Raw genomic sequence first — 26,430 nt, 5'->3', positions numbered from 1 at the left:
TTCGGAATTTAGTGAGTTCGATCAATGGCACCTTTGCCATGATTTGCTCTAAAATGGGGCATAAAATTTAGATTTTAATGCTTGTAGCACTAAAACCACATGTTCTGATATTTATCAGCCATTTTTCACCCGTCAAATTCCCGCAGGTTTGACCTGCCAGCATTTATGTGGGAGATGCAGACTTTATTGCACGTGACATTTATTCGATGTGGTAAACTTTGCATGTGTAATTGAGATACCTGCTGAAACAGGAGTATGCGTGGAGAGCCTAAAATAGCAGGGATCTCGTAATTGAGGTCTGGTGTAAAATGTACTATACGGAAAAGTCTTTGTAATAATGGTGGTCTTCATTGGCAGCTGACCTGACTTTTCATGTTTCGTGTTGATGAATGCTTCAGTGTTTGTTTTTATACTTGTATTTAATTTGCAAAAGAAGACAATGAGTTTATTAGTGGTTGTAATGATTTAATTGACAATTCCCTAAAATGATTACATTAAGTAAAGACAAACTTAAGCTTAAAGTCTATAGACCTGATTTTAAGTCAGTGGTAATGAAAGTCCTCCAATCTTCAGGGGAAGGGCACACTTCAAAGGAGAACGTATGAGCAGGATTTCCTTAACACATATGGTTATTATGATGAAAACATTGCAAAGGTTTTTAAATTACTATGCTGCCAGAGTAAACCCCGTATTAAGAAATTCCTGGGCTGTGAAGTAACTGAGTTCCTTGCTTCAATGACTGATTGTCCAGCTGCTTCCTGCTGTGACGTTTGTTCCATCAGATTTTCACTTTAGGATGCCAGGGTTTGTCTTGTGATTTCTCAACCAACCTACAAAAGATGGGAATCAGTGAGGACAATCATCCAGTATATATTAGATGAGCCATGAGCCATGAGTAAAATAGGTAATCGCAAAATTTGCAATTACCTATTTTGCAAATGAAGTTAGGGAATCGCAATTTGTGAATCCCTAAATGCAATGAAAGAAGCATTCTCAGAATGTGACTTTGCATAAAGGAATCGCAAATCACTGAGAATTTCAAGGTGATGGTAATTTGCGATTCCTCCGAAAAATTCACAAAATTGAATTTTTCTAAGTGCCATGTGGCACACACACATGCCCTTACAGCATGTATATGCGCCACATTTGCACACTTACCTGTTTTGGGGGTACATCAGGGTGGCCTTTTGGCTCCCTATCACCCTTGAAATTGCATTCGCAATTTGCGAGTACCTATTTGGTACTCGCAAATTGCGAATGCCTTCCCATGCATTCCTATGGGCCTCTAGACCCATAGGAATGAATGGGAGGGCATTCCTTAATAGTAAATCACAATTTGCGATTCGCTGTTAAGGAATATGTAGAAATTGCAAATATTTGGGCGAAACCTACATGCATAGGTATTTGCGACTCCCTAATAGTGATTCCTTAATAATCGCTATTAAGGATTCGCAATTCCCTACTTTGATGCATGTGCCCAATTGTATATTACAGCAATATTAACATTACCAGGTTCAAAACCCACATGCAGGATGGAATATGTCTTTGGGCATTTTCACGGCGGACCCCGTGACTCGGCTCCTGTCAATAGTTCCCTGTGATTACCCTCCCTCTTGGGTAACAGAACCTAAATATCTGGTATTACTACTAAAAATACTCGTTCAGTTTAAATAAAACAATTTTGATATATTTTTACAAGTTATTAGTAATGAGTGTATGCATGTTGAAGGGCCCAACAGCCCTTCCTTACAAATTCCATATTCAATGAATTCTTTGAATGTGTAAAATGAAGATTTATATAGTGCAACAGCGTTCTCAAGTGGTATCCCAGGGGACTAATATTAATCGCACAGCGTCAGATGTAAGCATATCTCATTCTTTCTAAAAAACGTAATGTAACATTAAAAGCCTGTGGACCTTCGTGGCCACATGTCCCTCCTGGGATCTATGAGGTCCCCAGGATAGGGTGTTATTCCCTATAAATCTGAGGGACATGAGGACCAGTAAGCCAAAAGATTAATATGAGCCATGGATGAAAGAGTGATGTGTGGTGCATTCAGTGTCCCATGAGCTCTAATCTATGTAGACCTTGGTTTCCACCTAGATTTTTTGGGCAGTGTGGAGTCGGCTTCAGTCATTTACAAATGAACACATACCAACATATTGTGTGCAAGCTGCTTTATTGTGAGTAAATATAAAGGGCTTAAGTGCCACTTCGAAGAGGGCAAATCAAAAAATTGTTTACAAAGAGATGGAGGCCACCTAGACCTTCCAGAACCAACCTTCTTAAGACACGCATAAGCCCTTATTTGGTGATTCGCAAACAAACGAGGCCCTGCAAGCCCCTTCACCTGCGACGTTACAGAGAGTGGGATTAGGTCCTAATTCCCTGTTCCTTGAGATCTACTCACAGTCGGTGACACAAGCTGTTCTAGTCCTAGAGGCTTCCCTCATAGCCCTTAACCTACAAGAGTAACAGCAACATCACTGGCTAGATGATGCCATGTCTTTGAAGACATTGCCCCATCTCTCGCTATAGTGAGTTTACTTTGGTGTCCACTGTATTTCTCCTCTTTGTTAGCCTAACTGCACACGTTGTTGGCCGCCTTTCTAAACAGAATCCATGCAACATCACCACCTCATTAGGGTACGACCTAAGGAAGGTATGCATTGTGTAGTTTTGTACAGGGCTGAAATAGACAGCCAAGGCTCCTTTGCTAAGGTAATGCCCAGCATTAGTGTTGTCTTCTTGTCAGTATCCACCCAGCAGAAAGCAGGGAACTGACTGTTGTTTAGACCTATCTGCTGGGTTTGTGGCCTTAATGTGGTGACTCAACATTATTGCCCGTTTACTCAGCTTTGACACCCCAATGCAGGTAGCAGCCACTGAGGAGCGAAGGGTTAAGACCCCAAGGGAAGCCCTAACCAGGGTCTCAGGATGGAGCTGAGGTGTTTAAGTCTGGCTTTTTGACTACCTTACAGTCACTGTCCTGCACTCCCACCATACCCTGACCCTTCGCCAGCAGGGCCTTTCCATGAATACTGCTGCGATGAGGCTAAAGCACCAGCTGGTCTATCAGCTTTCTTTCCAGCAGACACTGAGCTTCAAAATGCCCCATGGAACACCAGCATCAAATCATTGGTAGCCAAGGAAACCTCTAGTTATCCGCCCCTATTAAGCGACGTGTAACACTGACACCTAAGGGACTCAAACGGAGCATTAACAGGTCAATAACCTTCCTCATGCCTAAATCCACACTGTGACAAGTCACAGCATTCCCCTGACCAACCTCTACATTTCATTCAAGAGGAAGCTTTAGCAGACCCTCACTGGGGCTTTGCTGTGACCCATAATTTGAAGAGCTCTGCCCTGTAACCATGGAGGGGGTCAATGGTGAGCCTTTGTTAAGTCACCAATTCTTGAGCTTTCACCATCACAGGATACACAGAACACCACTGGGCATCTCCTACTCCTGTATGGGTCTTTAGACCTTCTTCAGGCCCTAATTTCTATAACCTGCGCACTGGGCCCACTCCGAAACTGCCATACATGTCATTCATCACATATAATTTCCCAAAAAGTTTGCCAACATGGGTATGTCTTATTTCTTATGATATATCTTGGCAGCATCACATGTACAAATTACTTTGCGTTACAGTAGTGTGGTCATAACCTGCTATGACCAGGCCCAGAACCAACATCACGAGATGTCATAAATCATTTTGACACGCTCATAAATCATACACATGACAGTTCACTAATCCATCCATTTAGCAGTCATAAATCATTTTGACAGGCTTGTAAATCACGTGACAGATCATAACTCACAATGGCTGACAGGTCATAAATCATTTCTGACATATCACAATCACGTTCTGTTATCTGTCGACCATACTTGTGGCACCTCATAGTTTGTTCAGGCCATCATACATGCCGTACAATGGGGTCACAAAGTTCCAGTTTCATGCTGATTGCGTGAGGGGGTTGCCTCTCCCTGGAGTTAGGCCCCGAGATGCAACCCCAACCTGGGCGTAAAAGCTCTGGTTGTCCTGTGTTGATCCAGCCATGCCGGCTGCTCTCCGGGCTTTGTTTTTGAAACATCTGCTGGCTTGCTTAGTTTCTTCCTGGCGCCATCCTTTGTGCTATTTGAAAGGGCACCTCATCATGCCCGCCTGGCAATTATTTCAGACCATATGATGGTGGTGCTGCCGCACAGCCTGGCTGCCTCCGCCAAGCCTGTTTGGATGGCGTGGAGGAGGTCCCTCCTCTCCAGCTGCGCGAGGTTGCGGCCTCAAGTTGGATCACTAAACCTTGCTGTGCAATGCGGACGCTGCCTGTTATCACCTTTGGGTCAGTGAAAGTTGATTCCGTTTCTCGCAGTCGTGTGTGGGCACAGTCGGGTCCTCTTCAGCCACCCAGTGTGTTGTCTCCACTCGCATATGTCATAAATGAAAGAAAAGTCAGTCATATAACCCCCAAAAATTATATATATTTCTATACTAATATAATAAAGAGAGAGCCCAAACCTTTGAGGCGGGTAATCTCAGGAACCACAGCACCAATCACAACACCCAATACAGCGTTGGAAAGGGCAGTTGCAGCAGAAGGACATAGGCTATGCAGACGCCCACCATATACATTTAAAAGGTAAAAGAACCGTGCCAGCAAAGTAGTCCCTTGTGGGCGTGTCTGCATTGTGCTGTGGGCGTGTGCTGGGGGCATGTGGTACGTTCTGCCCTTCATGCCATGTCTCATATTGTGTGCTGTGGGCATGTGCGGGCGCGCGATTACGGTTAAAATAAAAGCGAGCGTTGTGCCCAATATTTCATTGTTTTTTCTTCTTAGGTTCTGTACATTCCAGCTCCGGGTGTGCTTGCCCCACGCTCCCAGTGACGTGCACCTGCTTCACTGTATGGAGGTCAGGCATGGCGCTATTCCCAAGGGCCGGAAGGAGCGCAAACAGGGGCAATTGTGCAGAAAATGTAATCTCGCCTTAACTTCAGGTTACGCCTGAAGCGCACACTGGAGATTTTCCACTTCTGTTGTGCACATGCCTTGCGCCATGCACATCCGGACACAAGGCCTGCCTCCACGGAAATAGCAAGAAAGGGACTATCCCTCCCCCGGGAATATGTGATGATATAACGGAGGACTATTACTCCGCAAAGACATCCTTACTAAAACTTTTACAACGCATATGACTTTATCACGCATGCCATTATAACGCAAATGCATGTGTGGTAAAGTCATATACATTGCAAAAGTACATTATTAAAACATCAAATATATGTTTGTATATATGTGTATATATATATATATATGTATATACATATTTTTTTAAATTTAATTAAAACATTTATTCTTTTAAAGAGCATTATTTATATTATTTTTATTTATTATTTTATTTTATTACTCTTTACACCCTAAAAACGAATCCCACCATGCTCCCTTTAAATACCCCTGCACCCCATAATCATAACCCACCCTTACTCCTTAAAATATCCCAACACCCTTAAACACTAACCCATCTTAACCCTATAAATATACCATGCACCCCAAAACCCAAACCTATCCCTAAACCCTAAAAATACCCCTGTACCCCAAAACCCAAACCTAGCCCTGAACCCTATAAATACCCCTGTACCTCAAACCCTAAACCTACCCCTGAACCCTAAAAATACCCCTGCTACCCAAAACCCAAACCTAGTCCTGAACCCTAAAAATACCCCTGTACCCCAAAACCCAAACCTACCCCTGAATCCTAAAATACCCCTGTACCCCAAAACCCAAACGTAGCCCTGAACCCTAAAAGTACCCCTGTACCCTAAAACCCATACCTATCCCTAAACCCTAAAACTGCCCCTGTACCCCATAACCCAAAACTATATCTGAACCCTTAAAATACCCAAACACCCCAAAAAATATACCTCAGTACCCCAAAACATATACCCCAATACCCATACTTACCTTATCCAAACATAAAAAAAAATGATTTTACCATTCATGCATTTACAACGAATTTCGTTGTAAATGTATGCATGGTAAAAGCATATAAAATGTAATGCCATGCGTTATAATGGCATTGCGGAGTCATGGTACTTTCGTAATGAAAGTATGCGGAGTGATGGTATGCGGAAAGAAAGTTGCGGAATAATGGGTGTTTACCCTCCCCGGTAAGTACATTGGTGGCATGGCGGCCCACATCTCCAGCAACATACTCATATTTTTTCACCACCCATTTGAAAAATGCACAGGCCTCTCTAATTGATGGGCAGCACCGACATACACTTTTAGACACACCTCCCGCCACAAGTTCTAGAATTGCGAACTTTAGAGCTGGGGAGCTACGTTCGAATCTTGACATCAGCTCAACATCCTGTGATTCCAGGCAAATCGATTTGTCTCCCCGTGCCTACCACAAATGAATGTGTTCTTCTGTAATGTAAATTGTGCTCATGCCATGTTGTCGAGTTCGCGCTATATAATATTGCAAGGAAAAATAAAGTAGGAAAACTCGAGTTCACACACTACTGCATGCGCACTCTTAAGTGCATCAGCAGTGCACTGTGAATCGGAGCGTTTCACAGGCCTGTCACAGATAAGAAATGCTATCAAAACAAAATCCTACAAAACAATATACTACTGGCCAGCAGCAATTCATACCTGGACAACGTTGGGACGGGCTGCTAGTATATATATATATATATGTCTATACCTGGGCTGGTGGGAGAAGCATGTGGTGAATAACATCTCCCACTTCAGTGACCACGTCGTCTTTTGGGTCCGATACATTGACGACATTTTTGCATCTGGAATGGCTCAGAGGAGCAGGCAAGGGAATTTCAAACCATCCTTAACGATAACTCATTAAATCTACAATTTACAAGTCACATGGAAAGAACAAAGCTTGACTTTCTTGATGTCAAATTGGAATTAGTAGATAATGTACTGACAAGTGTCCTCTTTCACAAACAAACAGCTGGTAATAGCCTGCTTCATGCAGGGAGCTATCATCCGACCAATTTAATCCACAGTATTCCTCTGGGTGAACTAATAAGAGCTAAACGCAATTGTAGTTCACAGTTGGGCTATGAGAAAGAAAAAAGAATAATGACCCAAAGATTCTTTGAAAGAGGATGCAGCAAAAGTGTGATCAAACAGGTGGAGGTAAAAGTAGATCAGATGGTGAGAAATGATTTGCTTATCCCCAAACAGCGGGAACATAAAGAACAAATAAGATTCATCACAGACTACAACTGTCAATCATGGGAAGTCAGGAGGAGTTTGAAAAAATTCTGGAATACTCTAAACTAGGATAAAGATTTGACTGAGGCTATGAGTAAAAATCCTTCTTTAACTTTTAGAAAAGCTAAATCATTGAAAGACACACTCAGTACAGATCTGATCAAAGAAGAGGTTAAAACTAATCAGATACAGGGATTTTTTGTTTGCAAAAAATGTAAAGCGTGCAAGAATAGCAAAAATTGCAAAAATCTGAAAATCTATGGAAATCAGGCACCCCATAAAATAATGAAGCATGTGGGTTGTAACACAGAATACGCTGTATATGCGTTGCATTGCCCGTGCAATAAGTTTTACATAGGGAGCACTATTAAAAAAGCCAAACTCACAGTATTGGAGCACTTGAGAGCCATCAAAAATGTCAACCAACAATATCCAATTGCACGCCATTTTGCAGCGGTACATAATCAAATCCAAATTTACTAAAATTCTATGTACTTGACTGTATTGCATACCGGCATAGGCGAGGCAACAGAATGTTGGAATTGAGAAAACTTGAATCGAGATTCATTATTAAGTATAACACTACACACCCTGTAGGTCATAATTTGGACGAGGAACTGGCGGTTCACTTGCATAACTAAAAGTTAAATGTAATTTGTAGTAGGCTGTCTCTTCAAGGAATTTCATTCTTTGAATTTTAATCGTTTTTAATAATGAGTAGTGGTGAATTTGGATATAGACCTTAAATGTTGCCTTTTGTTCTTTTAATTTCAGATAACAAGAGAGGAAGTCTTGTGCAGATTTGAAGATTTATGCCCACTTGGGTATCTCGTAGAATTATGCAGTATTTTGTAGCTCGTTTGAGCACTATGTGAATTTTGAATGCGCCGTGTTGCAACAAATGCCTACGGTTAACCACTTGTTTGTTTATAACTTGAGTTGTGCCACTTGCCCACTTGGGGTTTATCAATAAACTTAAAAAAAAAGCTTTTTGCATTTTTTTAGTCTGTTTCATTATTTTACCAAACAATGATTAACGGAGTGCTATATGTGAGACCAACATGTCAAACTGTATGTATAGCTTTACTGTGATTGTATCTGCATTCTTTCAAACTTTATTGTTTCAACACGAACAAAAAGTGGCAACAATGTACATTTTCTGTGTCTATGTATCACGTGCATGTAACAAAAACACTGTGCTTTTAAAAAAGAATGGCCGCGAAACAAACCTCACCCGTGAGAAAGAAGTGAAGGAACTTCGAAACGCGTTGGGTGTTTTCCTTGTGTGCCAATAAAATCGCACTGAGCACTATTTGTGCCTCGACTCTGGTTCTTTGTTCCGAGTGAAGGATCGTCTGTACCAGGAGCGGTTTTGAATATATATATATATTTTTTTTTGAGAGGGAGTGCAGTTCCACACCGTCCCCCAAAAAACTCCTTTGCTTGATTAACTCTATTACATGGCTTTGTTAGACTCCCATACTGTGGAACGCTGGCTTCCTAATTGACCACCTAAGAAATAACCTTTGAGCTGGGCGCACAGGCACCTGAAAACAAGAAGTGGAACCTGAGCGCGAGGCAACACTTTGGTTCCACGGTCTACGCTCTAAACCTTTTTCGCCAAGGTTGCTCAGTGGCTCAGTGGTTGAAAAGGGTTGGAATACTTTTCCTGTTTGTTCTGGCTGACCGCCGCGAGGTTTGGCCCCAGCCCTGCTTTGTGGATTCCAGGCTGGACACCAATGGTACTGTTACCTGATTTAATGCCCTTAGCTCTATCAGGGATTACCCAGAAACACCTCGGGACATGTGAGGCTAACCTACTTCTGTTACATCTTGACCTGAAAGCACTGCACCGCACATCTGCCTAGAGCCCCAGTTCTCTGTCTGCAGCTGATTTCATGTGCATGTGTGAAGACTTGTGGCAGAGAGCTGACGTTTCCGCCAGCTTATCCTTGAGTACTGCCAGTTTTCTAAATTCAGACTATTCTATAGGCTGCCGCCGTCAGTATCCCAGTTAGAAGGCTGGTGTCACGTAGACTTACCTGCAAGAAACATTTCTCTGTTTGTACCATACTTCAAACCGGGGGAGCCATTTATGCTGTAAGGTTTGCAAAAGAAGTACATTTTTTTGTATTTATATAGTGGGAATGCATCGCATTAAGCAACTGTCCTAGCTTAAAACAGGTGTGCATTTCTTTAGCTTTGCTTGAAACTGTGTGGGCACTGTCCCTAAACAAAATGGACATACCAGTTTGCTAATACCATAATAAGGCAAGGGTGGTGTCCTGTGTCCCATTACCACTTAAGCATGGTTCCATACCACCATGGGAACCACAAACCACCTAGTTTGCAGTTGGCCCTGCTCAAGGATGGCAATCAGTGGTTCGTACTGCTTGAACCTAATGTCCTGATTCTGTCTTCCTCTTACCCCAGCGAAGCCAACCTTTATAATATGAAATAAAAACGTGCCTGCTAGAGCATACCTGGCTTGTCTCCACAGGTGTGCCCCCATGCCCTGGGAGGCACACTCAAAAAACCCACTTTATACTTCCACGCCCAGTCTCTTGCCTAACCATATAGCAGCACCCAGTGGCATGTGTCTGCACCCTCCATCTTTGTACTGAGAACCTATAAGGTCGCAGTGTTCCTCTTTGTGTGTTTTTTTTTTGTATACCAACCGCAAAGCTCCCAGTGTACACATTACTAATGTGTGACATTTCTCCTATTTCTGTGTGGTCATGAGTGACCTTCAACGACTATGGGCGACACTTTTGAATGAAAATTAAAATGTATACGCAGGGAACATAAAGATCATAAATTCCGCCCCATTTAAGTCGCAGGAAAAGCACCAGGAAGGGACAAACCATCATGACAACTAGTCTGTCTGGGCTCTCCATGTGCAGCTGCCATGTTAGCAGATTGCTTATGAGTGGCATTTACCAAATTTCCGTTCACTCAAGAGTCCCATTCAAGTGTCAAGTGTGTGACACTCTCTCAATGGCAATCAGAAATCCCACTCTGACCAATAAACGACATATCCAAACATTTCCCATGAGTTTTTGTCGGTGGTCACAGGCAAGGGCTTTGCATTCTGTGACGTGGTACTACCCCATCAATTACAGCAAAAACTGTCTTAACTGAAAGGCCCTTCCCTAACTCAGCTGTAACATCTTTTATAACTTTTTTTGATCTTTTCTAACGTGACCAAAATTAATGCAGGTGGCCTCTCTTCCAGGGTGGGTGGCTCCCCACCTTCTGGCTGCTTATGCCCCCCACAGGTTTCGTCACCTCACATTGTAACTTAGTGACATCATTGCGAGAGCAGCCAGTGCTGCTGGCCAAAACTTAAGGTCTTGTGGCGATTATGACTGTGAGCCGCATTGGGGGTGCGTACGATCTGGAAATTCCACTGCTTGAACTCAAGTGAACCCCACTCTAAACAGGAGGATCCATGTTAGCTGCATTGGTCGTGAACCAACGTCACACCTGGAGAGCGATCAGACCATGCCATATTAACTGGTGCATAGACTTTTGAAACTCGACCCATAGGTATTAGAGCGCTTTGCCTGAGCACCGGTTCCCTATAGTCCAACGCCTTAGTTCCTGCACTAGTATTACACCTTCCATTTTTTGAGGGCAAGGAAGATTACGCTTGAACAGGGGGAGCAAGTGTACACGATCGTCCTCATTGACCATTTCTCCAAGTGGCCAGAGATAAAGTTTGTCAACAAGCCAGACGCCCACAGTGTTTTCAGTTCCTTGATGACGTGTTCACCCCTGAAGGCTTACCCAAACACATAATTAGCGATAATGGACCCTAATTTACCTCAGATGTGTTCAAGTCCTACCTTGACAGAAACAAGATAATCCACAAAATCACCTCAGTCTACCATCCCGCGGGCAACGGTGCTGTTGAACGCCTCAACAGGGTCATCAGGGGTATCATCCATTTGGCCAACAATAACAAGTGGGTGTGGAGACAGGAAGTCCTTAAAACTCTCTGGGCTTATCGCATCACACCATGCAGCAGTACTGGCCACAGCCTATTGATCTAATGAGAGGTAGAACTCCTTTGTCGAAGGAAAATGTAGGTTGGTTGATGGCTGCTAAAAGAGTTCATTGATCGGCTGACCAAGTGAGGAGTAAGTTGGTGGAAGCACAATCCACTTGCAAGGACCAGTATGACAAGAAACATGGGTGCAGACCTGTCACACTTAACACAGGGGACATGGTCAGAGTTAAGAGGAGTGGGCACACAAGCAAGGGAATTAACAACTTCTCGCAACCGTTTTGCAACTCAGCACTCCATAGTGATGGTAAGGTCTGGCATTTCTCTACTCTCTCCTTATGCAAACAAATTCCTGTCATGGGGCTGAGCCTTGCATTCACACTGTGTTAAGTTAACATGAGCTTATTAGAAGTTTAAACGCCATTTTTAGGGTTCGCCTGGCGTTGCAGCGCAAAGCGCTGCTGCCAGCGAGCCTTATTGTCGGTGTGTTGCCTCCCCCAAGTGGTACAGACCGGTGCACGAGCAGACACCGGTCTGTGAACGCGCTTCTATGACGCGTTTCCCAGAAACGGGTGAAGACTGCAGGTGCCGCCACTGGGACGAGCCGCAGGGAACGCCAACGTGCACGCTCACTGCGTCACGCTCCTGCCCTCCTGCGTCTCTTTCATGGCTGTTCTGGCTCTAGTTCGACTTGTTTTAGGACTTGTGCCCTGATAATTCTTACTGTGGGCCATTGTTGAAAGGGGTACGCCAAGAACTACAGTGGATTGCTACACACCGTAAGTGAAGTAAGTTAAAATCTTTACACACTAAACAATGTTGAAAGCACTGCAACTACGTTACATTGCAAACGATGGGCCTAATTGCTCAAATGACATTTCACAGATCTGTGCGCCTCTCCTAGCGAAGGGCAAGTGTCTGAAAATATCAATGTAAAGGAACGAAAATAACGAGCAGAAAACTCAGATCGTCTTACTCACTGGCCAGACAGCGTCACTGTGTTTTCTTCTGTTTTTTTCCAGGCTGCCCGCAACTCCGTACGGGACACTTTTACCTCTACGCTTTGGTAAGTCACAACGCTTTCATCAACCGGAGTGCAAACCACTCAGCCAGTCCATTAAAGCACTTATGGAATATTGACTACCGGCACCGCCTACTTGGGACGTCATTTCCGGGTCGGTGAAACAGCATCTTTATGTGTGGTTGCTTTTGTGTGATCCTTCCTGAAGTTGGGGTGGCTTCTTCCGGGGCAAGTTGTTCTCCCTTTCAACTATTCCCAGTGAAGGAACAGTACTTTTGTTTGCCCTCCCCTAGTTTATTTTTAGTTACACGTTACTATCTTGTGCTCGGGATTAAATCTCCGAACGAATCCTTAATTGAAGACTTTTATTGAATTACCAGTAAAACACACAACTTTAGAATGCATTTTCAGCTGTTTGCCATTTGAATTAATTTTTTCTGTAATAGGGTAAACCAGCCCTACTATTTACAACCAGCATTTCCTCCAGTCTCCCACAGTCTGTGTCATAAGAGAGGTAACATGCCTAAAAGGAACCCATGACGTACATTAAATTAGGTTGACATGACCATATTTTGAGGACTCGGCTCGCACTTTGGCCAGAGCCCCTGGCTCGGCTCTTCTACTTGCTCAGCTCCTACTATAAATTCTCGAGCTCACCCATTTCTAATGCTAACACTTTTTAATCCGCATGCGCCGTTATTTTATATTTTCACTTAAGTAAGAATGATGACTCGCAGGTTTGCTTTACGGAAGTAATCATTTCTATGAGCTTCAGCAGTGTTTTACCATGCACTGTTTTCTCGCTAAAGCACTGCGACGCAGTTGTATTTTCAGCAGACGGGCTGATTGCAGGGCGACTAGACCGGTCCAGGAACAAAATGAGTACATACCTGCTAACTCACACAGTGCCACAGTGTGACACATGATATCTGCTCTCATCATCACACTTTAGCAGGGAAAACGAACTGCCTGAAGTCTATTGAGGGGAGTGAAAACACCCCAGGACATCGGCACCAGCCTCCTTAATCTTTTCTTTTTTGGAGGGTGGGGGGAGGGGGGCTAGGAGGCGGGTGGGGTCCAAAAGTGCCTCCTAGGTACTTCTCGGCACGAGGCCCCGCCCCTTCTCGCACTGAGATTGTTCTTCAAGTTGGCAGAAGTGTGAGTATTGTTTCTGAAGAGTTCATGGTGAGAACTCGTAAGCACCATTTGCTTTATTATTTTTCCATTGATGGCAGTCAGTAGCATGCTATCTATCCTGAGGCAGTGTGGGAAAAATTCTGTGCATTAAGCACCGGGCAACCCCTGAAAGCTGTCAAAAGAACATTTGGGAGGGAAACCCAGCTTTGGGGCCAGGATTTCACAGACAATTGCGAAGCCAAAGCAACTTAAAACGCAGCCAAGCAGTTATCTGCTCTGAACTCTGCCTACTAGGAATCTGCACGCCTCATACTGCTGCACGCCACACACTGCTGCACGCCACACACTGCTGCATGCCTCACACTGCTGCACGCTGCACGCCACACACTGCTGCACACCACACACTGCTGCACACCACACACTGCTGCACGCCTCACACTGCTGCACGCCTCATACTGCTGCACGCCTCACACTGCTGCACGCCTCACACTGCTGCGCGCCACACTGCTGCACGCCACACACTGCTGCACGCCTCACACTGCTGCACGCCTAACACTGATGCACGCCTCACACTGCTGCATACCTCACACTGCTGCACGCCTCACACTGCTGCACGCCACACACTGCTGCACGACACACACTGCTGCACGACACACACTGCTGCACGACACACACTGCTGCACAACACACACTGCTGCACGCCTCACACTGCTGCACACTGCTGTATTACTCACACTGCTGCAATTTGCACACTGCTGCACGCCTCACACGGCTGCACGCCTCACACTGCTGCACGCTTCACACTGCTGCACTGCTGCATGCTGCACACTGCTGCAAGCCTCATACTGCTGCACGCCTCACACTGCTGCACGCCCCACACTGCTGCACGCCGCACACTGCTGCATTACTCACACTGCAGCACACCTCACACTGCTGCACGCCTCCCACTGCTGCACGCCTCCCACTGCTGCACGCATCACACTGCTGCGCGCCTCCCACTGCTGCACGCCTCCCACTGCTGCACGCCTCCCACTGCTGCACGCCTCACACTGCTGCACGCCTCACACTGCTGCATGCTGCACACCTCTGCATTACTCACACTGCTGCATGCTGCACACTACCGCACGAATCACACTACCGCACAAATCACACTGCCGCACGCCTCACACTGCTGCACGCCGCACACTGCTGCACGCCGCACACTGCTGCACCCCGCACACTGCTGCACTACTCACACTGCTGCACTACTTACACTGCTGCATTACTCACACTGCTGCATTACTCACACTGCTGCATTACTCACACTGCTGCACGCCATGCACTGCTGCATGCCATGCACTGCTGCACACCGTGTACTGCTGCATGCCACGCACTGCTGCACGCCACTCACTGCTGCACGCCACTCACTGCTGCATGCCTCACACTGCTGCACCCCTCATAACCCCACCATATCACTCTGAGACACCACCACATCACTCTGGGACACCACCACTTCACTGAGGGGCACCACCACATCAGTCAGGGGCATCACTCAGGGGCACCACCACATCACTCAGGGACACCACCACATCACTCAGGGATACCACCACATCACTCACAGACACCACCACATCACTCACAGACACCACCACATCACTCACAGACACCACCACATCACTCACTGAACACAACCACATCACTCACGGAACACCACCACATCCCTCTGGGGCATCACTCAGGGGCACCACCACATTACTCAGGGGCACCACCACATCACTCAGGGACACCACCACTTCACTCAGGGACACCAGCACATCACTCACGGACACCACCACATCACTCACGGACACCACCATATCACTCTAGGAACATCACCACATCACTCTAGGAACACCACCACATCATTCTAGGAACACCGTCACATCACTCTAGGAACACCACCACATCACTCTAGGAACACCACCACATCACTCTAGGAACACCACCACATCACTCTGGGACACCACCACATCACTCAGCCCAACCACAACAGCATTACTCAGCACCACAACAGCATCACTCAGCACCACTACAGGACTGTCCTTGCTTGCTACCAACAAGCATTGCCATTGCCAATAGGACTTGCATTAGGAAAGTGTAAGCCATTGGCTTTGTGAATAACAATGCTATTAATTTATATATTTTCAAAGCAAACATATATTTAAAAAAAATTGTCATTTACAATACCAATAGCTCACACTTTCCTAATGTGAGACCAATTGCATTGCAAATGCTTGGTGTGTCTGTTACGTTAATTGCTGCCGATCATTTGCCTCGCTCTTAATGGGGACAATGCAGATAGGGAGGTCTTTTACAGTCTGCTTGTTTTCATTTTTTTAAGCTACAACTACAAGGCAAAATACTTTTCACTTATGCAACTATCTAGCCATTCACTGCTAATTGCTATTTAGCAATGAAGGCTTGTGTTTTTTGTGGCAGATGAGCGAACAATGTTCCGTTAGGAGCGCAAGGGTGTCCACTTCTCTTTCCTACGGAGCCAGTATAGGACAGTAGGAGGATACATGGAAACTTTGCATATGCATACATGTGCTTGGGTATTTCATGTAATTTTGTAAATATTGTAAATGTTTCATACCCAATGCTAGGATGAAACATGATAACGCATGGAGCACAATCACTTGCGTATCTAAAAATTACTCCCTTAACTTTCAGTAAATATTTTATCATTTTAACCGATGTATGTATGATTTGTGCCCGCCTCTGTTCAGCGACTATGCATGAATCCTGCAACAAGGGTTGTGATTAGGGTGCGAGGGCCAACGAAACTGGATGAAAGATTCTTCCTCGAAATCCATCTAGTGCAGCACCTTAAGCCAACAATAGGAAGGCTGACATGTAATACTGCCTACAGTAGCTCTGCTCCTGAAGAGTTAGTTTGTTTTTTCCGAAATGTTTTGCAGTAAGTTGACTGCAATTTGTTGCCAGTCATTCCCCTTTAAATCTTACAGCGTTCCCACATCAAAGGCTTCCAAAATAAAGAAACCTGCATTCTCTTTAAAGTTTCCACTGCAGTTATTTTCCTAGATTTGAATGCAGTGACATAGTGTGCTTCAGCTCTTTCCCACACTACCCTGGAGGTCGTAATAACCCGCAGCGAAAAGGAAGCTTTACCTTTCTCTTTACTGCCGCATGAGGTCCAAAGTAACTACTTTGCTTAGCATCCCAGTCTTCGGTCCAACGTAATATTCCTAGGTGCTGGTTTTGGCAGCACTATAGAGAATTCTTTACATTAAAAAAAAATATTCTTTTGCTGGTTTTGGTTTCTTTTGCCTCCACTTGTGGATTAGCTTTGTTGTGTTTATTGCCTTCAACACTCTCAGATCACAGCTGTAAATCATGTTCTCAGTGAAACAGCACAATAGTATAATGTACTAAATGCAACCAGACACTGAACTGTAAATATTGTGTACTTATGAAGTCAGATATCTGTACTGAAAACACAACACTAACCTATTGATCTACTCAAAGCGCTGTGCTTGGTGTATATTTACACACAGTTTGTTTCTTGCAATAAATGTAGGCAGGCTACTCAACTGGGTCTCCTCTCCCAGCCTCTTATCTCCCCCATCCCTACCCCTCCCCCATTCTCACCAACCTCCCTTTCCGCTCTCGCCTACGTGTGACAGCAGCTGTTCCACTGTAATTAATATCTGCTTTTTCAAAAACCTAAACGTGGCTTTATAAAAGACATTGTCATTTACAATGGCAATAGCTCTAACTCTCGCAAACGTGAGACCTATTGCATTGCAAATGCTTGTTCCTTTCTGCTGCCTTCTGCACATGGCACACATTATAATAAATGTTTAGAGTTTAGCAGAGTGTTTTGCTTCACACGAGAATAAAATGTTTTTCTGTACTAGCAGCCTTGCGTGGTAAGCTTAGTCTGAACAGTGAGTGCAGAGACCTTCAAGGTTATTTCAACACAGTGGATGTTGTTCGGTCTGATCAGCGCACGTTCTAGACATAACATATATGCAGCTGTGGCCACCTCTGATTTTGGCACGTTTAATAATGCACTGCGTAGGCATGCTCACACACACTTGGAGAACATTACATGCAGAGTGCTGGTGCAGAAACTGATGTGATCCATTTCTGCTAGGACCAGAGGTATGGGGCCGCCTTTATAATCCCAAGAGACCTTCTGTAGATATAAAATAACCTACTAGCAAGGGAGGGTGAAATAAATGTATATTTTAAACCTGTTTCCATTTAGCATTATAACATGCTTTCTCCCTTTGTATTTAACTATGCTGATAATCTTGTTGCTTATAATATGTCTGCTTGTATTATCTAAGATACTGCGCATGAGAACACGGCATTAGAAATAAATATTTCAAACTTGCGCATGTCTTCATTTACTCCCTGTTTTGGACTGATCTGTTAGTATAACGAAAGAGTGTTGATGGGTTCCACATTGCCTGAGGTAATCTAAGTTCCATGTTCTGGGTTGTCTAATCATTGGTGTTATGGAAGAGCCAATGAGACACTGATGCTAGTCTGGTAGGGGATTATGGGTACTAAGGTGAGTTTTGGCACACCCTAATTCACTGAGGTCCTGAGTCTCTGTGCACAGTTCTGTGTAGGAGTAGAATCCCTGCTACACCCCAGTGGATCTTGCTAACTCTGATCTAGACAGTCCCTACCGGGAAGACAACTCCAACACTGAAACGCGCACCCCAGCCCAGGGTAGAGCACTTAGTGGTTTGTCAGATGAGGAAGCTGACGACGAGTCTTATCCCACTGATAGTGAAGTACATGCCTCATCCTCGCGTCCCAGCTCTGCTCCCATGCAGGATACCCCTGGTCCCAGAATTACGAGTAGAGTAGGAAGAAGGTTGGAGCCTCCATTAAAACTCTTGGATTATGTTTGTGATAGTATATTGCTTTCATACCATTACTGCTCTATGCTCATGCAATGTGTTATAAGTTGCCTGTCATATCTCTACTGCTCTCTCTTTCTCTATCTTTATCCCTCTCTGTTCCCTCATCTCCTATGGGGGGGAAGATGTGTTGCGATCTTTACACTTTTGTCCGCACACGGACACCGTATTGTTCTATGTTCCCTGTCACCAGCTGTCAGTACTAGAATGTTGACACTTGGCAGCTGGCTACTGACGGGCGGCTGTTTCTCCTAAGCTCCGCTCTTCAGCGGAGCCTGTGTTGGTGCTACTTCAATAAAGAAGTTCTTCACCCAAATACTGTACATTGCTTTTAGTCCGTACACTCATAATCACGGAAAGTTGAGCAGACGCCCTGACATAAACCTGCTTTCCCAGTTTCAAAGTCGATTGCTCTGGTTGTTACACCGTATCATCACCCCTGCATGCTTACAAACAATGATTTCTATGACCATAAAACCCATTCATCACGTTGGATGGCTCAAGTTGGATTTATCTATCAGCACTCGCCCTGAAGGTATCAGAGCGCTCCACAGAGCCCCTGCTATGTTACACAAGGACACATTCATTTTGTGTTTGCGACAGGGAGATTAAGTCATTTGCCCAGAATCGCAGGGGACTGAACCAACGCCATGGCTTGAGCTTGGTTCCCCTGCTCCAAATTTGGCAGCTTGGACCGTAAGGCCCCATTCTCCCACTCATTCACGCCGGTCTTGCCACAAAAGACGAGCAGCCATTCTGCTATCTTTATTTAAATATTGCGCCCTTACTATTGACATGGGGGGAGGAGGTGGCGTGTTCCGACTGGGACCGTGTGCCTATTCCTCTGGTGGTTGCTGTTGGGCAAATCTTCAAATGGTGCCTTGTGCTTCGTCCTGAGCCGCCTTGATACATGAAAGTTTCTTTTAAAAGTCCCCACCTATTGATGCTTGCGGTGGCCTTCATTCGACCTGGCCATGTAGAGACACATTGCTGCAACCACGGCTGCCCAGTACCGGCCGGTTCGCCATCGGACCGAGAGCTTCCTCCTCATTCTCTGCCTCATGGGGGGGGTGTGGGTCATCAACGTGCCTCTTGTCCACCTGCCTTCTGGTCCTGCTCTGCCACAGCCTGCGCCTTACAGAATTGTTCTGTGTTCTTCTGGTCCCGCTCTGCCGCACCCTGCCCCTTTAAGAATTGTTCTGAGTTGGGGAATGCGTGGCTGAAGGTCTGCGGCGGGTCCTTGCATAACCAGGCGCGTGACCACTCCTTCGTCCCAATAAAATGCCAGGCTGGGGCGGCAAGTTAGGCTGTGTTTACATGCTCGGTGGGTACAGGGCCTGCCGGGCCACGGCTGCTGGAGGTAACTCAGCTACTGGTTGTTGCATAGTCATCCTGTGGCCTGGGCAACCCCCACATTTTTGCTGACTGATACTGGTGGTAACTTACTCTGACTGACCCTGTGCTCTGCCTAACCAGGCCCAGGGCCAGTATTATGCAGAAAGAGACACATTAGAATACAGTTAAGACACCTACATACACTAGGGTACACAATGGTATGGTGGGGTACCCCTGTGATTGGCATGACCTACCCTATAGGCTCCTAGTATATAATAGGTCTAGGGGGATTGTAACTACCTAGAAGTCCCCAGTGCCCTGGAGCATGGCAACTTAGAGGCCAGCAGTCTTTTTCTGCACTTGCATGTGTTCACTGCTGAAGCTTGAGGTTAGTTTAAAAACGGCCCTGGGTGCCTGGACTGCTTTTAAAAAGTAAATTGTGCCCAAACTCGACCTTTGTGTTTGGGGACTTAGAAATGGATAACCTACAATGTTTTGGCATATTAGGGACCCCCAGGGTCTCCCCTAGGAATCCCAGGGATGGGGGATCAGATATTTATAAGGTACACCCTTATAACATGAGTTTTGAATGAATGAATGAATGGCTTTATTTCGATATATAAAATATCATAAAAACAATAAAAACAATCACAATCTGTTTATACAATAAAAGACATAAGAGCAGATAATACAAAGATTAAATAGCCAGAGAAAGCCTATTCAAACGAATTAGCCATAACCATTTTAAAAATTTGGACACCCCGCAAACAACTAAAGTGCGTGTGTCAGATTTTAAGATGCGGAGCGCCTCTCTATGCTGCCGGGTGCCTAGTAATCTACATAGGGGTTTAAGCCATCTCCGCCTGGGCGATGCATATGCTGGGCACTCAAAGAACATGTGGGCAACCGATTCTATGCGGGTGGGGCAGGTCACACAGAAAGGGGAGGACAAGTGGGATTGCCAATGGGCAGTAAATTCGCCTATGGGTAATGTCCCCACTCTGAATTTAAAATACAGAGCTCTATCTGTTGGGTTAGAAATAATATCAAGATAGGGTGCATATGCCACCACATCCTTCATTTTCAAAAATTCATCAGTAGATTTACAATGATTCACATCAGTGGAGTTTTTGCAATGGACCCAACTCCAGTAAAGTTTCTTTAGAGCAGCTTTAGGGGGGGCGGTCCTGGCTTCCCACGCATCCCCAACACCCAAAGCTCCTAGCAGCCATTTAACATCCCTCAGCCACTTGACCTTAGACCAGCCCTCCAGATACATGACCACATCCTAGACCTCTGCATATGAGATCAACTCGGGCACACGCCCCAGACGCGCCCAAAGCAATAAAGGGCGAATTCGGGCTTGGTCCCTGATCGATCTGCAACCCAAATCCATTAACACAGGTACTGATGGAGTGCTCTGCGGGAGAGCCATCAGATCTTTCAAAAATGTTCTCTCCGATCCAGCTAGCACATCAAGATTACACATACCCCACAATTCCGCCCCGTACAGGGCGGCGCTAACCCCTCTAACTTTATAAATCTCCAAAACTGGGGCAATAGGCTTGAATGTAGAAAAACGTTGCTCCATAAGTAGTGCGCCGCCCACCCTTTTGTGGCTCAATAGCATCTTTTGAATGTGCGAATTCCAGTGCAGTGAGTCCGAGAGACGGATGCCTAAATAGTCAAATTCAGACACCCTCTCCAGGGGCACGGAATTCAGCACCGGGTGGCGGCCCATTTTTTTGGGCGGGTTCATAACCAGGAACTTTGTTTTGTTGTAGTTGATTATCAAGCCTAGTTGAGAGCAGAACTCCTGATAACTGTTTAGGAGACTCTGCAAGCCCACAGGAGTCTTGGAAATTAGCAGGGTATCATCCACAAAGAGCAGAGTGGGGATGCGCTTACCAGCCAGGGAGGGTGCATCTGCAGGGTGTTTAAGCAGGTGCTCCACCACTCCGTTCACATAGAGTGAGAAGAGAGTGGGGGCAAGCACACAACCCTGACGGACACCCCTTTCAACCGGGATCCTATCAGTTTTTTTCGCCACGCTTACCCCACCGCACCTGTGCGAAATTATCAGCGTGAAGCCTGACTAAAAGGGATAGGATATACGGGGGCAACCCCATCCCAGACAGGACTCTCCACAACCCCTCCTGTGATACTAGGTCAAAGGCAGTCTTCAGATCTATAAAGGCCAGGTAAAGGCTGCCCTTGCCCAGCACCACCACCTTCCAGTAGAGAAGAACCAGTCTGAAGGCCTGTTCTATGGTCCCTGTCCCCGTGCGAAAGCCGGCCTAGAGGTCCGATAAGATGTTATTCCCATCTATCCACTGGAGAACCCTTCCCAGAATTACTTTACCAACTACCTTTTGGGTTGTGTCAATTAAACTTATGGGCCTGTAGTTGGCTGGGTCGTCCCGACACCCCCTCTTGAATATCGGGACGACTTCCGCCCCTTTCCAGGATTCTGGGACAGGTGCACCGTTGTTAATAGCGTTTAACAAGGATGAGATCAGCTTCCCCCATTCCTTTTTGTTGGCGCGTAATAAGTCACCCGGTATCCCATCAGGCCCGGCTGCTCTGAGGGGCACCAGTGATTTTATTACGCTTTCCACCTCTCTTGGGGTAAACAGGTCGGCCAATAGGTCCCCGGGCAATGGGCAAACGAAAGGCTACTGTTGGTAAGCACGTGTGAGTTCCCCTCTGTACAGGTATAGAGGGACTGGAAGTGGTTGTACCAAGCGTGTGCTGGAATACTGCACGTAATGAGGGTACAATCTGGATGGTTCCTTGACCTTATCAAATTCCAGAACCCTCTTGCATCTCTACCTTCACTTGCTTCCATTAAGTCAATCCAATACCTGTCTTCCCATTCTTTCTTTGCTGCATTGGTGGTCTGTTTATACTCCTTCCTGGCAAGCCTAATCTCCACCGGGGAATTACCTTTAACAGCTGAGATCAAGGCAGATTTTGTCTCCCTACATTTCTTGGTAAACCAACCTGGTTTGTTCTTGGTGCTGTTAGCACCACCCGCTGAGCAGTTCCTATTTTGGAGCCTAAAAAAATTGCCCAAGGCCTTGATTGTATTGCAGAAAAGGCCTGAGACTTCGCTATTCGTCAAGGTGGAGGCATCTAGAGTGGACACAGAGGCTACTAGAATTTCCCCCATGGCCATCATTTTCTCCACATCCATAGCTACTCTGTTCCATTTCAGCCGCTTCCCACAGTTGGAGGTACGCACTTCTGGGGTAGGAGCCGAATTAAGCTGCAATTGCACTCCCTGTTCCTCGCCCCACAAGGGGAGCAGAGCCAATGAAAGAGGGCTATGATCGCTATCGACTAAAGGGAGGACTACCATGTCGTGCAGAAAAGACCAGAGCCCAAAGTCGAGTAGAATGTAATCTATTCTCGAATTATGATTTGGCCTGTTGTAAGTATGGGCTCCGGAGGGATCGGAGAACGTCCTCCCATTCACTGCCCTCAGGCCAAATTCCAAGGCCAAGGAGTTGAGTTGTACAACCCGTTGGGACCATTTCTGGATGGGCAAGACGGTTAGAACGGGTATTCCTCTCTTGGCATCTTCGTCAGCAGTGTCCAAAATGTCCTCCGTCGCCAGGGGCTCAAACGTACAGTTAAAGTCCCCAGCGACCAGGACATGCGATCTGTTGGGGCACTGCCTAAGGAGATTCTCCAGGCCTGCAATTGTTGGCGACCGGGAGCCTCCCTTGGTACCCCTGGCATAGATGTTGAAAATGTCCAGGGTAAGCCCTCTCCTAGGCCCTTTGAGTGAGATTCTGAGCAAGTCAGGCAAATTCGTCTCCTGCTGCACAACCTGGCACCCAAGAGTAACATCAACCCATATGAGGAGGCCTCCTGAGGGGCGGCCCTTCCCTGAAGAGGGGGAGACTGCTGGTTTGAAGAATGACATATACCCCACCTTATGGCAGGGCTCCTTACTCCAGGTTTCTTGGAATATGCAGATGGAGTAACCCTCTATCAAGGAATTCCAGTCAGGTATGTCCAGCTTTCTTGCGATACCTGCGACATTCCAACTAAGAATCCTGAGCACAGATGCCTCCCCGGCCAGGCCCCCTCGAAGCTCAGTCCCTAGGTCACCCACCCTCCCTGAGGTAGCTGCAGGTGGGCCCTCCCTCGTGGGCCCTCTGTTGCAGGTTGTACCAGAGGCGGGTGCTGGATCCGATAACTGCCTAGGGCTGGGGTTTGTGGAAGTCAGTGTACTACCTAGGTCAGACTAGGAAAAAGTGTTTAGGCTGGTCACTTCGCACAAAAGCACTGTTGGAGTGATAACAGGAAGATCATTAGACAGGGGGTCCTTGTTACATGTCTCCACTCTATGGATGTCAGTCTGTCTCTTCTTATCCAGACCCTTGGGGCTACACAGGGCCCATCTACTTGTGCCGACCAGTCCAACCTTAAATGGACATGTTCGTGCAAGGCCCGAATTTAGTCTCATCACCTGGAAGGAGTAGCCTGCATTTGCCTGGAGTCAGTCGACTCCCTCTAGGCCTGAGAGGGACTGGAACCGGTTGAATAATGGAAGAGGTTGCAAGAAATGAGTCGCCCTATCAAGAGGAAACCCTCTTGAATTGCTACTCCTTTGCCGCCCATATGAATAGCGGGGGAGAACCCTACTACTTTGGGGTAGAAGTACAAAAGACCTAGCGTTTGAACCTCTCCCACTCTTCCAAATCGTGGTTCTCTTTGAATAAGATCCACCACCCATGGGTCCCTTACATTTATAATGACGCGGTCGCCCTCCAAGTCTTTAGGGCAGTGTCCCACCCATCCAACTCTTCTAACATTTAGAATCTCTGTTTTGGACTGATGGGGGAGAGCTCTGTTCTTGTTTAGCCAAAAAGTGACTTTATTCTTAAAGTCCCTGGAAGATTCTGTTTTCCCCTCCCCAATAGGTGTAACTCCCGTCAGGATGATGGTGTAGGGGGTGGATTCGGGGGGTAGATTGACGCACGGCAATCTCTGCTTAGCAATTTCATTACCCTGCAGTCCCTTCCTCGAGGACTGTGTGTTGTTAGCCTGTGCGATACGGGCTGGCTTGACCCGCAGTGCCGCGCCTTCCTTAGGAGGCCTGCCCTTTGCAGACATCAGATGGTTAATATCCTCAGAGGGTTTCCCCATTTGTGGGTGTTCTAACAATACGGTCGGAAGGTTGATAGCAGCAGCACTCGCATCCAGATTCGATGTAACACAAGACCCCTTTGGCTGGTGATCTATGGGCTTCACCATTGTGTTATCGGAGACTTTTACTAATTTGTCCAGCGTAATCGAATTGACTGTAGCCAAATTCTCTAGTTGGTCCAATTTAGAGTTAATCAGCCTTGTGCGTTCCAAAAGGGGTAGCAACAAAGATTTAATAAGGATTTCTATCTTGCCCAAGAGCTCGTCATCCATACCATAGGTCGTACACTGGACGTAGGGGTCTGTAGGATCCGTGTTGGAATTTAGTAAGCTAGTTAGAGCAGAAGGAGGCGGGACTATATTGTTTTTTTTTAGAGATCTTTGCATTTCCCCCTTGCTGTGTTGTGTACCCTCTTTTCCTTTTACTTGGTTTGGAATTTGTTTTGCCCTCCTCAGTTGAAAATCCAGATGGAGGGCTAGATGGCTTGGGTGATACGCCCGTGCCATCTTGTGAGCTGTTAGGGGAAAAACAAATCATGGAATCTTTATCAGGCCTACAACCCTCTACATCCAGTTTCGCGGGCACCGAAACAGGACTTAATTGGTGATTTTCGATCAAAGCTGGGAAGCTCGAGAGTGGGGGAGATGCTACGGACCCAATTTTGCCCAGAGACGAGCACTTACCCGATATAAGATCGATGGATGGGCGTTTCTCGGCAAAGGCAATTTCTTTTTCGAGGATACCTGTAGCCCGCTTAAAGAAATGGTCAAGGGTTCCGGATACCACCCCGCTTTTGGTAGAGACATGTACAGTTCGTTCTTTCCCAGAGCGTGGGGACATGGTTGCTAAAAGGCACAAAATTATACACTGCGAAGTTAGATTTTCTTGGGAGGGTAATAGGAATGTCCTGAACCCCCTTTGGCACAAAGGCCATACGGCTTAGTCCTTGCTTCAGGTGGAAAAGGGAGGGAGGGCCCGGCCCATCCACGTATGGCCACGGACGGCCACAGACGGTCCCGCCCTTGTCCCGGGCTTCTCCTGCGCGCTCCCACGAGGCGGGGAGGGTAGTAACGTTATATGGACGGAGTCGTGTGGTGTGGCAGAGAGGCTCCTGGGACTTGGAGTCCGCCTTGGTGTTCCGGCGGGTCTCTACAAGCCCAGGAGCGCGGCACAGCATCCCCAACCAGTCCTCGAACAGTCACAGCTCCAAAGGGGCAAAACCACCAGGGATATGTCCGTGACAAAGAAAGAGAACACACAATCAGCCCAGTGACCTCCACGCTGCGGCACCCGCAAAGCGGGTGCGGCGAGGTCTTTTAAGGAATCCTCCACAGGTGTGTGCGCGTCTCACTCCGAGCCGGGTGGTGTGGCAGAGAGGCTCCTGGGACTTGGAGTCCGCCTTGGTGTTCCGGCGGGTCTCTACAAGCCCAGGAGCGCGGCACAGCGTCCCCAACCAGTCCTCGAACAGTCACAGCTCCAAAGGGGCGAAACCAGCAGGGATATGTCTGTGACAAACAAAGAGAACACACAATCAGCCCAGTGACCTCCACGCTGCGGCACTCACGAAGCGGGTGCGGCGAGGTCTTTTAAGGAATCCTCCAC

At 46.5% G+C, this 26,430-nt stretch overlaps 1 protein-coding gene across 2 annotated transcripts in view; it reads right to left on the bottom strand.

Moving 5' to 3' along the window:
* Window positions 1–452: 452 nt before the first annotated feature.
* Window positions 453–26,430, bottom strand: part of LOC147733034 (interferon alpha-inducible protein 27-like protein 1) — a 53,341-nt gene continuing 27,363 nt past the window's right edge. For both annotated transcript variants that reach the window (XM_086958903.1, XM_086958902.1), the window contains exon 5: window positions 453–830. The gene's annotated coding sequence lies outside the window, so the exon portion shown is untranslated. The remainder of the gene's footprint in view (window positions 831–26,430) is intronic.

The sequence above is a fragment of the Lissotriton vulgaris genome, chromosome 2_1 (assembly GCF_964263255.1).
Source record: "Lissotriton vulgaris chromosome 2_1, aLisVul1.2, whole genome shotgun sequence".
NCBI lineage: Eukaryota > Metazoa > Chordata > Amphibia > Caudata > Salamandridae > Lissotriton > Lissotriton vulgaris.
Note: the sequence above shows the minus strand (reverse complement) of the source record. Positions and strands in the feature narration are given on the sequence as shown.